Raw genomic sequence first — 13,343 nt, forward strand, 5'->3', positions numbered from 1 at the left:
TGTTAATGCTGCTGCTGTTAATGCTGCTGCTGTTAATGCTGCTGCTGCTGCTGCTGCTGTTAATGCTGCTGTTAATGCTGCTGCTGCTGCTGTTAATGCGGCTGCTGTTAATGCTGCTGTTAATGCTGCTGCTGTTAATGCTGCTGTTAATGCTGCTGCTGTTAATGCTGCTGCTGCTGTTAATGCTGCTGCTAATGCTGCTGTTAATGCTGCTGCTGTTAATGCTGCTGTTAATGCTGCTGCTGTTAATGCTGCTGCTGTTAATGCTGCTGCTGCTGCTGCTGCTGTTAATGCTGCTGTTAATGCTGCTGCTGCTGCTGTTAATGCGGCTGCTGTTAATGCTGCTGTTAATGCTGCTGCTGTTAATGCTGCTGTTAATGCTGCTGCTGTTAATGCTGCTGCTGCTGTTAATGCTGCTGCTAATGCTGCTGTTAATGCTGCTGCTGTTAATGCTGCTGTTAATGCTGCTGCTGTTAATGCTGCTGCTGTCAATGCTGCTGTTAATGCTGCTGTTAATGCTGCTGCTGTTAATGCTGCTGCTGTTAATGCTGCTGTTAATGCTGCTGCTGTTAATGCTGCTGCTGCTGCTGCTGCTGTTAATGCTGCTGTTAATGCTGCTGCTGTTAATGCTGCTGCTGTTAATGCTGCTGCTGCTGCTGTTAATGCTGCTGTTAATGCTGCTGCTGCTGCTGCTGTTAATGCGGCTGCTGTTAATGCTGCTGTTAATGCTGCTGCTGTTAATGCTGCTGCTGCTGTTAATGCTGCTGCTAATGCTGCTGTTAATGCTGCTGCTGTTAATGCTGCTGTTAATGCTGCTGCTGTTAATGCTGCTGCTGCTGTTAATGCTGCTGTTAATGCTGCTGCTGTTAATGCTGCTGCTGTTAATGCTGCTGCTGCTGCTGCTGCTGTTAATGCTGCTGTTAATGCTGCTGCTGCTGCTGCTGCTGCTGTTAATGCTGCTGCTGCTGCTGCTGTTAATGCTGCTGCTAATGCTGCTGTTAATGCTGCTGCTGTTAATGCTGCTGTTAATGCTGCTGCTGTTAATGCTGCTGCTGCTGCTGCTGCTGTTAATGCTGCTGTTAATGCTGCTGCTGTTAATGCTGCTGCTGTTAATGCTGCTGCTGCTGCTGCTGCTGTTAATGCTGCTGTTAATGCTGCTGCTGCTGCTGTTAATGCGGCTGCTGTTAATGCTGCTGTTAATGCTGCTGCTGTTAATGCTGCTGTTAATGCTGCTGCTGTTAATGCTGCTGCTGCTGTTAATGCTGCTGCTAATGCTGCTGTTAATGCTGCTGCTGTTAATGCTGCTGTTAATGCTGCTGCTGTTAATGCTGCTGCTGTCAATGCTGCTGTTAATGCTGCTGTTAATGCTGCTGCTGTTAATGCTGCTGTTAATGCTGCTGCTGTTAATGCTGCTGCTGCTGCTGCTGCTGCTGTTAATGCTGCTGTTAATGCTGCTGCTGTTAATGCTGCTGCTGTTAATGCTGCTGCTGCTGCTGCTGCTGTTAATGCTGCTGTTAATGCTGCTGCTGCTGCTGCTGCTGTTAATGCGGCTGCTGTTAATGCTGCTGTTAATGCTGCTGCTGTTAATGCTGCTGCTGCTGTTAATGCTGCTGCTAATGCTGCTGTTAATGCTGCTGCTGTTAATGCTGCTGTTAATGCTGCTGCTGTTAATGCTGCTGCTGCTGCTGTTAATGCTGCTGTTAATGCTGCTGCTGTTAATGCTGCTGCTGTTAATGCTGCTGCTGCTGCTGCTGCTGTTAATGCTGCTGTTAATGCTGCTGCTGCTGCTGCTGCTGCTGTTAATGCTGCTGCTGCTGCTGCTGTTAATGCTGCTGAGACGCACAGCGACAAGACCGAGACATCTTACTTATTTGATGTGACAACGGCTTTGATCCCGTTTGAATCGGAATTAGTTTAGTTCAGAGGTCTAGAGACCCGGTGGAGGGTCCTCCTGGTGGAGGGACCCCCAAGGCCTCTAGAGACCCGGTTGAGGGACCCCCAAGGCCTATAGAGACCCGGTGGAGGGACCCCCAAGGCCTCTAGAGACCCGGTGGAGGGACCCCCAAGGCTTATAGAGACCTGGTGGAGGGACCCCCAAGGCCTCTAGAGAGACCCGGTGGAGGGACCCCCAAGGCCTATAGAGACCTGGTGGAGGGACCCCCAAGGCCTCTAGAGAGACCCGGTGGAGGGACCCCCAAGGCCTATAGAGACCTGGTGGAGGGACCCCCTATTACATATCATATAATGTTCCTTATTAAACAATAATAATGTGTAGTGCAGCCTGTAGTTCATGTATAACAGGACTTTGTAGTGATGGATGGATTCAATGCTAAGACATTAAAATAACAGATTAATATTTTAATTCTATTTTATCATAATTTCTCAACATATTATTAAACAAACAGGAAGATTTATAATTGCTTATTATAGGTTGTATTAATGTTAAGGTGGATTTTTGGACATATTTACATTTTTGGAAGAAAAAGTAACTCTACAGACCACCTAGGGGTCCCGGACCCCCTCCACCAGGTCTCTGTAGGTCTTGGGGGTCCCTCCACCGGGTCTCTGTAGGTCTTGGGGGTCCTTGGCCTGAAAAGCCTCTGGTCTAGTCTCCAAATGGTTCAGCCTCGGCCAAACTTAACTATTTTCTTCATATTTTAATTCTATTACTTCAACAAGTATACCACAATATAAGACTTTCTTGACGTGTGTCATGTGTTACACACATCATGTGTGTAATTCACCGCAAAGAGGATTCGATTACGTATTTTTTCTAAAATAATATCTGTACTGAGACACGAGAGAGGCCGAGAGTTTCAGCAGCAGAGAGGGAGACGCGTGGCAGCAACGCTGTTGACGAGGTGATTGCAGACAGGTGTGCAGGTGCTGATGATTGTAATTAGACCACAGACCACAGACAGACAGACAGACAGACCGACAGACAGACAGACAGACAGACAGACAGACAGACAGACAGACAGACAGACAGACAGACAGGGAAACTATGAGGATTCTGCTCTGCATTATTTCTCCTTTTATTTATTCATATGTCAAGTTTCTTTGAGAAACTTTAAAAGTGTTATAAAATCAAATATATTATCCCCTCCCTTTTCTGTTCCTCTATACAGAGCTGGTGTTGCAGGGGGCGTGGCCGGGGGCGTGGCTTGTGTCTCTCTGCAGCAGACGAAGCACACCTGTTTCCACTCACCTCATCTACCGGTCTATAAAAGCCAGGCCTTCAGTCGGCACTCCGCGTTCGTCTTCTGTCCGGTCTGGTGGGTCTGGTCCGGTCTGGTGGGCCATGGTCCGGTCTCTGGTGGGCCATGGCTCGGTCTCTGGTGGTCCATGGTCTGGTCTCTGGTGGTCCATGGTCTGGTCTCTGGTGGTCCATGGTCCGGTCTCTGGTGTTAGGTGCTCTAGTGGTCCATGGTCTGGTCTCTGGTGGCCCATGGACCGGTCTCTGGTGTTAGGTGCTCTAGTGGTCCATGGTTTGGTCTCTGGTGGTCTATGGTTTGGTCTCTGGTGGTCCATGGTCTGGTCTCTGGTGGTCCATGGTCTGGTCTCTGATGGTCCATGGTCCGGTCTCTGGTGTTAGGTGCTCTAGTGGTCCATGGTCTGGTCTCTGGTGGTCCATGGTCTGGTCTCTGGTGGTCCATGGTCCGGTCTCTGGTGTTAGGTGCTCTAGTGGTCCATGGTCTGGTCTCTGGTGGTCTATGGTTTGGTCTCTGGTGGTCCATGGTCCGGTCTCTGGTGTTAGGTGCTCTAGTGATCCATGGTCTGGTCTCTGGTGGTCCATGGACCAGTCTCTGGTGTTAGGTGCTCTAGTGGTCCATGGTTTGGTCTCTGGTGGTCCATGGTCTGGTCTCTGGTGGTCCATGGTCTGGTCTCTGGTGGTCCATGGTCCGGTCTCTGGTGGTAGGTGCTCTAGTGGTCCATGGTCTGGTCTCTGGTGGTCCATGGTCTGGTCTCTGGTGGTCCACGGTCCGGTCTCTGGTGTTAGGTGCTCTAGTGGTCCATGGTCTGGTCTCTGGTGGTCCATGGTCTGGTCTCTGGTGGTCCATGGTCCGGTCTCTGGTGTTAGGTGCTCTAGTGGTCCATGGTCTGGTCTCTGGTGGTCCATGGTCTGGTCTCTAGTGGTCCATGGTCTGGTCTCTGGTGGTCCATGGTTTGGTCTCTGGTGGTCCATGGTCTGGTCTCTGGTGGTCCATGGTCTGGTCTCTGGTGTTAGGTGCTCTAGTGGTCCATGGTTTGGTCTCTGGTGGTCCATGGTCTGGTCTCTGGTGGTCCATGGTCTGGTCTCTGGTGGTCCATGGTTTGGTCTCTGGTGGTCCATGGTCTGGTCTCTGGTGGTCCATGGTCTGGTCTCTGGTGGTCCATGGTCTGGTCTCTGGTGGTCCATGGTCTGGTCTCTGGTGTTAGGTGCTCTAGTGGTCCATGGTTTGGTCTCTGGTGGTCCATGGTCTGGTCTCTGGTGGTCCATGGTCTGGTCTCTGGTGGTCCATGGTCTGGTCTCTGGTGGTCCATGGTCTGGTCTCTGGTGTTAGGTGTTCTAGTGGTCCATGGTCTGGTCTCTGGTGGTCCATGGTCCGGTCTCTGGTGGGTTTAGACTTGTTGAGTGTGAGCTCCCGGTGATGATGATCACCTGTGTCTCTGCTCGGTGGTTCGGGATATAAATAGTTGCTTTCACAGGAAAAACTGAGGTCACGGATACAAAAAGTGTTCAAGTGTCGCCTCTGCTCGATGAGTCACCGTTTTGACGAATAAAAAGTTTGGATTCATGATTCATATTCTGTATTCCCAGTTTGTTCCAAGCATTCGACCCAGCCTGAAACACCATCAAACATATTAAACCAGTATGTTTCCTCCAGCAACATTCCAGACTTTTCATATGAAAACTACCTTTTTCACATAAGAAGAAAAGCCTGTGAGCATCAGCTGCAAACAGAGGTGGTGATGATGATGATGAAGATGAGCTTCTGCATTTAACAACCACTTGTTCCCTGCAACACAATCATAAATATAAAGGTTCTCCTTTTACGACTCTGTGTTTTATGTTTCCGACAGAACTCATCGTACAAACGGTTCCTGTTGTGTTCAGGGTCGAAGGAAACGGGAAACACTCTGACACGATCGTTTATTCAGAGATAATGAAATAACGTTTTAAACGTGATGAAACACAGAAGCTCTGATTCTATTTGGGTTTAAACAGGAAGTGTGAGAACGTTGTATCTCGAGGCCTGAAGGCTTCGTCCACGAACTCCGCTTACACACTTCAGTTAACGGTCTGCAGGGTTTTCATGAACCCAAGAAACCCGGTTCAACCAAACGTTTTTAAAACCTTTTCAACTGCTTCAGTGATCTGCTCACACTGTTTATTTGTTTATTACTTATTACTTATTAATTATTTAATGTGGGTTGTCTTTCTACTTTTTAATTATTCTGTTACTTCCCCCCTCAAAAACGAGATGGTACATTCCAAGGTGTTTCATCTTAATAAATAATAAATACATTGCTTTGTGGAGCTGTGACGTCACGCGAGTTTACACGGTGACGCTGGATTCAAAATGTTTCAATCTGGAACCCGGTTTTAAAAAAGTTTTAGTTCGCAGCCCCCAAAACATCGTGGAAACAAACGGCCAGAATGTAAAAACACTTTTGCGTGTTACATTTAAAACATTAATGTTTAAAAGGACGGCCAGAACATAAATATAATTTTGTGTTGGGTTGAAAACGGCGTGTTAAGAAACGACCAGAACGTAAAAATACATTTGAGCGTTACGTTGAAAACGTTGCATAAACAAACAACCAGAACGTAAAAATACTTGTTACGATGAGATCGTTGCCATGGAAACAAACGACCAGAACGTAAAAATACTTGTTACGATGAGATCGTTGCCATGGAAACAAACGACCAGAACGGTCGGTCAGTCTTTACAAAAAACATAGCGCCCTTTACCGGTGTGGCATTGAATTGCATTTCGACACGTAAACCCAAGGCAGAACCATCACGGTCTCCAAGCAACTGCGTGGCCGTTGCGTGGCCGTTGCGTGATCACTACGCGGAAGCATAACCAAGCCTTAAAGCTGCAGGCCCTGATAAATTGGACCCTTACTTTTTAATGTTAGCAGCACATTTTATTGCCACTCCTTTAACACACATTTTTAGTCTTTGCTTGAACACAAATGTAATTCCTCGTGTCTGGAAGTCAGCCTTTGTTGTTCCCCTGCTTAAAGGGGGTGACCCCACTATTTTAAATAACTACAGGCCTATCTCAAAACTGTCTGTCCTGGCAAAGGTTTTGGAATCCTTTGTTAGTGATCAACTAAAGGATTTTTTAAATAGTAATAATGTTTTATCTGACTTTCAATCTGGTTTTAGAAAAATGCATAGCACAACAACAGCAGCTCTTAAAGTTTTAAATGATTGAATTGGATCTTTGGATAACGAGCAGCATTGTGCAGCCCTCTTCATTGATCTTTCTAAGGTGTTTGACACAGTGGACCACCTTGTGCTCAAACACAGACTATTCAAAGCCGGACTGTCTCAAAAAACTGTTGGATGGTTTGTAAACTATCTTACAGACAGGACAGAGTGTGTGCAGGCAGAGGGCTGCACCTCTAGCTCTCTCATTCTAGGCAAAGGTGTACCCCAGGGGTCAGTCCTGGGTCCACTCCTATTCATTTTGTACATCAATGACATTGTTCTAAATGTATCAAATGTGAAATCGCACTTTTATGCTGACGATACTGTACTCTACAGTTCAGCACCCACCCCAGAAGGGGCCCTCTCCCAGTTGCAATTTGCTTTTAACACGGTTCAAGAACATTTGTACGATTTAAAACTTGTTTTAAATGCTGACAAAACTAAGGTCATGCTGTTATCAAACACTAAATCTAAACCTCAAAATCTGCCCTCAATCTTCTCTTCTCAGGGCTTAAAGATTGAGTGTGTTTCCAAATTCAGATATCTTGGTATATTAATTGACGAATCCCTCTCTTTCACAAATCATATTCAGCAGCTGGTAAAAAGATTGAAGCTGAAACTGAGTTTTTATTTTAGGATTAAATCCTGCCTTTCTTTTAACTCAAAAAAGAGACTGGTTGCTGCTACTTTTATGTCTGTTCTGGACTACGGCGATGTTGTATATATGCATGCCTCGTCTAAAAGCTTACATGCTCTTGATACTGTGTATCATGGAGCTCTGAGGTTCATCACTGGTTTTAAAGCACTGACTCATCACTGTACGCTGTATGAGCGGGTTGGATGGTCCTCCCTATCAATTCGCAGACTGAGACACCTGCATATTCTAATTTACAAGGCAATCTTAGGTTTGCTTCCTTCTTACCTTTTGTCCTACATTATCCGAAGTAATGCTGGGACTTACAAACTTCGGTCTCAGGATTTGTTCTTGCTGTCTGTCCCTAAAGTCAGAACTGAACTGGGAAAGAAAGCTTTTAGATTTGCTGCTCCTTCTGCCTCGAACATGTTACAAAAAACTTTGAAGCAAAATGAATTGGTCTCGTTGAACTCTTTTAAGGTGAAATTGGATGACCTGGAGGCAGAAACATCTGGTTGTAGTTGTTTTGCCTGAGGCTTTTTATTACTGTAGCTGACCTTTAATGTTTAATGTTTGTGTTTTAGTTGTGTGTATGAATGATAATGCTGCTCCTGTCTTGGCCAGGACACTCTTGTAAAATAGATTTTTAATCTCAGTGAGTCTTTTCCTGATTAAATAAAGGTTAAATAAAAAATAAAAAAAGAATCGGAACACAATCCACATCAGAGGAAACACCTGTTTGACCAGAAGGACCACCATGTTAATGAGTGAGCGTTTCTTCAGGTGCAGGTCTGTCTGTGTGCACAAGGGGCTGCTGTTACCACACAGTAGGACTCTCCCAGGCCAGCAGACCATGACCAGACCAGACCAGACCAGGAGGAGGGGGGTTGTCCAATCTGATGCATGTCTGTGCAAAGCAGCATGAGAAGAGGATGACATGTTCCCTCCTCTTCCTCTGCTGCCTGTTGAATGCAACCTTCTTCATCTCTGGCGTTATCAGTTCACACACACACACACACACACACACACACACACACACACACACACTCACACACGCCCCCTGCTGCCCGTGGGCGTCACCGCCACGCTCCACCTCGTCCCGTTATAAGCGTCCCTGATGACCCAACTTCCTGTTTGCTGGACTTTAAACCAAATGATTCAAAGTGTTGATCAACATACGTGACATCATCAACAGATCAGGTTCTGTCCTCGTCGTGGTCTCTGTCTTCACACGGTGTATCCTCATGTAACCCTGCATGTCACCCAGTAAATCCAGTTTTAGAAAAAAATGGAAGTGGCAACTCTGTAGACATGCAGTAAATGTAATACTAAATAATGTATGTACTTTTAGAAATCATGAGCCCTCACATATAGCTACATTACAGTGTTCATGTGTGTGTGTGTGTGTGTGTGTGTGTGTGTGTGTTAAAGCCTACAGTGGTATAGTATATTTATTATAAGCTTATGTGTGCTTATGGATGCCTAGAGAGAGAGAGGGGGGGCAGAGAGAGAGAGATAAGGGAGAGAGAGAGAGATGGGGAGTGAGAGAGAGAGAGAGAGATGGGGAGCGAGAGGGAGAGAGAGAGAGAGAGAGAGAGAGAGGGGGGGCAGAGAGAGAGAGAGAGATGGGGAGCGAGAAAGAGAGAGAGAGAGAGGGCAGAGAGAGAGAGATGGGAAGTGAGAGAGAGAGAGAGAGAGAGATATGGGGAGTGAGAGAGAGAGAGGGAGAGGGGAGAGAGAGAGAGATGGGGAGCGAGAGAGAGAGAGAGAGAGATGGGGGGAGAGAGAGAGAGAGATGGGGAGTGAGAGAGAGAGAGGGAGAGGGGAGAGAGAGAGAGATGGGGAGCGAGAGAGAGAGAGAGAGATGGTGGGGAGAGAGAGAGATGGGGAGAGAGAGAGAGAGAGAGACAGAGAGACAGAGAGACTGCACGGAGTGTGGAGGATCCGTCTATTGGCGCTCACATGGGTTATTGCGCACACAGCCGGCTGAAGCGCGGCGGCGACTCCAAGTGTGCGCGCGTCCTGTGACCGCGTGTCAGACGCAGTTCAGCGGGGACAGAAGCTCGCAGCGCTGCGGACAACTTGCGCACATTTTCATTCCTCTTCTTCTGTCCTCTCCTCGTCTGCGCTGGTTGAAGACCTGAGTGATGCGGATCGACTCCGGCGCTGCGGGAGCCGCGCGTTTTCCTCCTGCGAGAGCGGGTTGACGCGCGCGCTTGGTTCCCGAGGATCTCTCTCCTCTTCCTCCTCCTCCTCCTCCTCCTCCTCAGCAGCGCTGGGTAAGTCTACCATCCACCGACACAGTTTCATCCTCGCGAGGCTCCTCGTAGCCAAGACGACCGGTCTCCAGCTCACTGACGCGTTTCATAGTTCATAAACTGGATGTGTTGCTTCCAAAGAGTGACAGGGGGCCATCATTTATTTAAGCGCTCATTTTAACATTTCCTCCACTTGTGACTGAATATTTCCGCACCTTTTTTCTCTTTTTTTTAAGTAGAAACGTCAGACTGATTAATTCTTCATGAAGCAGCGCTGGTGTCTCAGACTTCAAACCTCCAGCTGCTCCTCACTCCACTCTCCCGTTTCAACTCCGAATCACTCACATTTAAATTTAAGTCTTTTAAAGCAACACAGTCCTCCCTCACCCCCTCCCCCCTTTTGATTGCCTTGTCCCCCACCCACCCCCCACCCCCTCCAACAGGTCCTGAGATGTTGGACTGGAGGTTGTCGTGTCTCCTCCTGCAGGCGGCCGTCCTGCTGCCGCTCGGCGAGGCGGAGAGGATGTGCCCGGCGAGCTGCCGCTGCGAAGGCAAGATTGTTTATTGCGAGTCCGGCATCTTCCAAGGCGTCCCGGAGAACATCACAGCGGGCTGCCAGGGTCTGTCGCTGCGCTACAACAGCCTGCTGGTCCTGCTGCCGTACCAGTTCGCCCACCTCAACCAGCTCATCTGGCTCTACCTGGACCACAACGCCGTCAAAGACGTGGACGCGCTGGCCTTCCACGGCGTGCGCCGGCTCAAGGAGCTCATCCTCAGCTCCAACAAGATCTCCCATCTGCACAACCACACGTTCGGCGCCGTGCCCAACCTGCGGAACCTGGACTTGTCTTACAATCAGCTGCAGGCGATGCAGCCCGGGCACTTCTACGGCCTACGGAAACTTCAAAACCTGCACCTTCGCTCCAACGGCCTGAAGCAGATTCTGATCCGGACGTTCCTGGAGTGCCGCAGCCTGGAGTTCCTGGACCTGGGCTACAACCGCTTGCGTAGCCTCACGCGCACAACGTTCCTCGGCCTCTACAAGCTGAAGGAACTCCACTTGGAGCACAATCAGTTCTCCAGAATTAACTTCTTCATCTTCCCGCGCCTCACCAACCTCCAGACCCTCTATCTGCAGTGGAACCGCATCCGATCCATCAGCCAGGGCGTGCCCTGGACCTGGCACAAGCTCCAGAAGCTGGACCTGTCGGGGAACGAAATCCAGATCCTGGACCCGGCGGTGTTCCAGTGCATGCCGAACCTGCAGACGCTCAACCTGGAGTCGAACAAGCTGAGTAGCGTGTCCGTGGAGGCGGTGGCGGCGTGGACCTCGCTGACCGGCGTCAGCCTGGCGGGGAACGCCTGGGACTGCAGCCCCAGCATCTGCCCCCTCATGGGCTGGCTCCGGCGCTTCAGGGACCCCAAAGACATCAGCATGATCTGCAGCAGCCCCAAGTCGGTGCAGGGCGAACGGGCGGCGGACGTGGTGAAGAACCACTCCACCTGCCCGGACGTGTCGAACGTCTTCTCCACCACCGCTCTGCTCCTCCTGACCTCCGCCCAGGTGAACGTCACGGCTCGCCATGACCTCGCGGCGGACCCCGCCACCGACTCCCCCGTGTACAGGCTAACCCCTGCGCCTGTCCGTCCCACTGCGACGGACAGAACGATGGACAGAACGATGGACAGAACGACGACGAAGGCGAGCTCTCCCGTCACCCCTGAACCCCCCACGCCTTCTACCCCGGAGCTACACTTCGAACACATGGCGTTCCACAAAATCATCGCGGGCAGCGTGGCCCTCTTCCTGTCCGTGGCGTTGATCCTGCTGGTGATCTACGTGTCGTGGCGGCGCTACCCAAACACCATGAGGCAGCTGCAGCAGCACTCGGTCAACCACAAGCGCAGGAAAAAGGCCCGCAAGCAGGAGCTGGACCTGAACTCTCAGCTGCAGGAGTACTACCTGAGCTACCACTCCAACTCAGAGACCATGGACTCGCTGGTGAACGAGGCGAGGCCGTGCACCTGCACCATATCGGGATCCATCGAATGTGAGGTCTGAATGCCGCCAGAATAAAAGTGCAATTTGCTAAACGAGGGGGGTTAAAAGGTCTCTGGGCTTTTGTTCCCAACGTGAGACGATGGATTCTGCAGCAACGTACGAGATCATTATGTGCACGGACAAAGAAGAAGAGTGGAGCGGAGAGAGATGGAAGCAGCTAATTGTCACTTTGAGTGAGGAGAGAACAGAGGCGGGGTCAGCCAGGTGAGCCGTGGACGAGCTGAACGAACGTCTGGACCTCTGCTCCAATCAGAGTCCTGCACAGAGACGCACTGTTCTTAGTCAAACTATAACGCCATCGAACAAACGACGAAGCCACTTTTTAACTTGCTACTGTTTTTATTATTATTATTATATATGGATGTATTTGTCTCTTGTTTTTCTGGTGGGAAGTGTTGCACCTTCATTCAAGATACCATTGGTCCAGTTTGACTGGTGCAGCAGCTGGAAGTAGCAGAGAGAGACTCGTCCTGAGACCTTTTGCATGAATTAATGAATCCCCCTTAATTTAAGATGCTCCTCTCTCGTATCAAACGATCGGTCCAGAGTGATGACCAAGTTTATTTATTGGCTCATCGTGCCAAACGAACTGTTTAAGTCTAATCTCAGGACTGATGTTGTAAAAAAAAAAAAAAAAGACATCCTTCAGGTCCAACGAAGGCCTCGGTGTGTTTGGACTTTCATAAAGAATTTTGTATTGATTATTCTGATCATTATGATTCTGCATTGTTTGTGTAAAGACATAACGGAAATGGCTAATAGGCATTCTATGTGATAATGACTGTATGATTAAAAAAAAAGAAAACCCTCGATAATTGATGCAAAAATGTGTGTTGTGATGAAAATATCGACGCGTCACAGAGAAACGAATCCCTGCTGTAAATCCATGCACTGTGCTCTCGGTGCCGCTCGGCTCATCGGTTTGGCTGCTGCCGAGAGGCCAGCTGACACATTCTCCATCACCTATCTGCTTTTCTGGCTCTCCTCCACCTTCTCCTGGTATTGACAACCCTATCATCGATCGTATCTGGGTAGCACGCCTCAAACCTAAGATACTCTCTGGGCTTTGTTTGGTTTTAGTGCAGCCGGATGTCGTTCTTTTGCTTTTTTACATGAGATGGAAATATCTTCTGGTTGAGTCTCTTTTATATCACCATATTCTGTCACTTAGCTATGAGGCTGCTGAGGGACGGTGGGTGATACGGGTCAAGGTGGTTCGGCAATTAAGAAGATATCTCCCACTTTGGCCTTCCCTTCCTCTCCTGCCTCGCTGCTTCTTTTATTTTTTCTCTCTCCCGGCTTTCTTGCTGTGAGGAGAGTGAATCCACCGGGGGACATATCTGCATGCAGGATTAGGCAGCGCTGGTGTGAGCATGTAAGAGCTTTCAGAAAAAAAGGTGGTTTATCTTCCTGTGTGAGGAAAACACATCATGTGTTCCTTCCTTCCTCAGCTGGTCCTCCGAGACCCGAAACCACAGACTGTATAGAAGAAGAGGACGTCGTCATGGTGACGTCACCCGTCAGTTTTATGGACTATGCTTTTTGAAGCCTCCAGTTCGGCATTGTGGGAATTTTTGCAACCAGTGAAAGGAAGTGACCATATTTGGACTGTGGCGGAGCGACGGGTGGATCTGACGAATACAAGCAGCAAACTTTACTGGATCTAGATCCATCTGGATTCTGGTGTTAATTTAACATAAGCTAACTGCATTGGTTGCGTGGTAGCGACCTGTCAATCAGCAGGTAAGCCCCGCCCCCTAAAGCATCCCCTGCTTTCTGGTCTGGTGGACTCTAAATGGACCATAATGTACTAAATGAACATCATGCTGGATTGAAGAAGACTTGAAACTAGAGATTGAGACCATAAACTCATGTTTACAATGTTTACTGAGATAATACATCAAGAGAGAAGTAGGACCATTTTCTCATAGACTTCTATACAACCAGAGAGGAGTCGCCCCCTGG

General features: G+C 48.8%; 1 pseudogene across 1 annotated transcript; it reads left to right on the forward strand.

The window, feature by feature from the left end:
• The first annotated feature begins 9,037 nt into the window (after nucleotides 1-9,037).
• On the forward strand, nucleotides 9,038-12,128 carry LOC311023415 (leucine-rich repeat transmembrane neuronal protein 4 pseudogene; annotated as a pseudogene). Its single transcript, XR_014599313.1, has 2 exons — nucleotides 9,038-9,337; nucleotides 9,760-12,128. The product of XR_014599313.1 is annotated as a leucine-rich repeat transmembrane neuronal protein 4 pseudogene (transcript).
• The last annotated feature ends 1,215 nt before the right edge of the window (nucleotides 12,129-13,343 follow it).

This window comes from Eutrigla gurnardus (assembly GCF_963514095.1).
Source record: "Eutrigla gurnardus genome assembly, chromosome: 13".
Classification (NCBI taxonomy): Eukaryota; Metazoa; Chordata; class Actinopteri; order Perciformes; family Triglidae; genus Eutrigla; species Eutrigla gurnardus.